Source organism: Triticum dicoccoides, chromosome 4B, assembly GCF_002162155.2.
Source record: "Triticum dicoccoides isolate Atlit2015 ecotype Zavitan chromosome 4B, WEW_v2.0, whole genome shotgun sequence".
Lineage (NCBI taxonomy): Eukaryota > Viridiplantae > Streptophyta > Magnoliopsida > Poales > Poaceae > Triticum > Triticum dicoccoides.
Window position 1 is genome coordinate 617,263,561 of NC_041387.1, and position 2,788 is coordinate 617,266,348.

Genomic DNA, 2,788 nt, shown 5'->3' on the forward strand with positions numbered 1-2,788 from the left:
TTCAAACCTCTCACCAACCAAGGTACTCCCTTCGTCCGGGTTTATTAGTCCCGTGAGCAAAGCAGCAAGACCAAGGCATGGCAATAATTAACGGCATGCAGAAGTTTAAGCCTAATTAATTCCAGCGATTTAAAGGGCTGCATGCATGCCCTCGGCTGCGACTCGTTGCATGCTGCTTTGCATACTGCCTGCGAGCGATTCTGAGTGCCTGCATGCAGCCGGCAGTAATTAAGGCAGCTAACTGATACGAAAAAAGATACGCTTTAATTGTTGTGGGCTTTTTAAATCCGTGGAATCATTATTGACAAGGAGGGAGATGATTCGAGTGCACTCGTTTGACCGCCATGCCGGTGTGCGACCCAGACAGGACGGGACGGCACAGTCATAATTTCAGTTTCTCTAGTTTTCACGGCAAGCTGGCGTGCTAAGCCATTATGCATTGAATTCCGATGACCGTCGTGCTACCTTCCCCCTATAAGTATTGTTTCCTGGCCTTCTCCGGTGCCACTGTGACCCAACTCGCCATATCCTCATAAGCCCCCACCGGCCCGACGTCGCTCGCCATGTTTGCCATGCCCCCGCCCGTCCGCGGTAGGCGACGCCGGAGGCGGTCACCGCCGGAACTAGTGTTCGGTTTTTCATCGAAAGGCAGACGGAGGGAGGAGGCATTCTATCTGTCTTTAGATGGCAATGTGGAGATCGAGGAGTTATTGGAGCGCGACCGCATGGCGGAGGAGCAAGAGTTGTTGGAGCGCGTCCGCCTGGCGGAGGAGCAGTGTATCGCCGATTTGCGCCGCCAGCGGGACATGGAGCAGCAGCGCACCGACGCTCTGAGTCGCGAGCAGAGCGCCCGCAACTGGGCCAACTATGTGGAGGCCGGCGCCCGGCAAATAGCCCTAGAGGCTGTCTAGCACGCACGCGTTCGCGAAGCCGATTTTTACTACCAGCTCGTCAAGTGGGTTTCCCGCTTGGTAGCCGAAGCTTCGGTGGACCACGCCGGCATGGAAAGGGCCAACGTGCGCGAGCAACGCGCCCTATCGCCCCTCGCAAGTCCGAGGCGAGGCGCAGGACGCTGGTGCCGGCGTTTAGCGTGTACCGCAGATGGCGTCCAGCATCGTCTAGTTAGCTAAGAGTAAGTTAGTACTTGTATGCTACTAGAGTATTAGTGGGAGTAGATAGTTAACTTGGCTATGATTGTCACGCCCAATATGCGACCCTATTCAAGAGGAACTCGAAGGTCCCACCAAGGCTAGACCCGCATATTGAAACGCTTTTGCAAGGTGGATATCATTACATCAACATTACATAATAGATAGGGATACATACATAAGGCATACAATGCCACACGAATACAACATCATCTTACATAAGATCACCATCCCACTACGGATGGAACACAAACAGAAACTCAAACGACATCCACCCTGCTAGCCCAGGCTGCCGACCTGGAACCTATCCCCTGATCGAAGAAGAAGCAGAAGAAGAACTCCAAAACAAACAAACATCGCTCTCGCGTCATGATCATCGCATAACCTGTACCTGCAACTGTTGTTGTAGTAATCTGTGAGCCATGATGACTCAGTAATCCCATAACCATGGGTATCAAGACTAAAAAGTGTGGCGCCCCCGATTCAATCGTACACTAATCATGCACGCAAATGTGTACGATCAAGATCAGGGACTCACGGGAAGATATCACAACACAACTCTAAAAATAAAATAAGTCATATAAGCATCATATTACAAGCCAGGGGCCTCGAGGGCTCGAATACAGTGCTCGACATAAACAAGTCAGCGGAAGCAACAATATCTGAGTACAGACATTAGTTAAACAAGTTTGCCTTAAGAAGGCTAGCACAAACTGGGATACAGATCGAAAGAGGTGCAGGCCTCCTGCCTGGGATCCTCCTAAACTACTCATGGTCGTCGTCAGGAGCCTGCACATAGCAGTAGGCACCTCCAGTGTAGTAGTCGTCATCGGCGGTGGCGTCTGGCTCCTGGACTCCAGCATCTGGTTACGACAACCAGAAAGAAAGGAAAGGGGGAAAAGGGGGGAGAAAGCAACCGTGAGTACTCATCCAAAGTACTCGCAAGCAAGGAACTACACTACATATGCATGGGTATATGTGTAAAGGGCCATATCAGTGGACTGAACTGCAGAATGCCATTATAAGAGGGGGGTAACTAATCTTGTGGAAGACTACGCTTCTGGCAGCCTCCGTCTTGCAGCATGTAGAAGAGAGTAGATTGAAGTCCTCCAAGTAGCATCTCCAAGTAGCATAGCATAGCATAATCCTACCCGGTGATCCTCCCCTCGTCGCCCTGTGGAAAAGCGATCACCGGGTTGTCTTTGGAACTTGTCTGGGTGTGTTTTATTAAGTATCCGGTTCTAGTTGTCATAAGGTCAAGGTACAACTCCAAGTCGTCCTGTTACCGAAGATCACGGCTATTCGAATAGATTAACCTCCCTGCAGGGGTGCACCACATAACCCAACACGCTTGATCCCATTTGGCCGGACACACTTTCCTGGGTCATGCCCGGCCTCGGAAGATCAACATGTCACAGCCCCACCTAGGCCTAACAGAGAGGTCAGCACGCCGGTCTAACTCCTATGGCGCAGGGGTCTGGGCCCATCGCCCATTGCACACCTGCACGTTGCGAGGGCGGCCGAAAGCAGAACTAGCCCCCTTAATACAAGAGCAGGCTTACGTTCCAATCCGGCGCGCGTCGCTCAGTCGGTGACGTCTAGAAGGCTTCGGCTGATACCACGACGTCGAGTGCCCATAT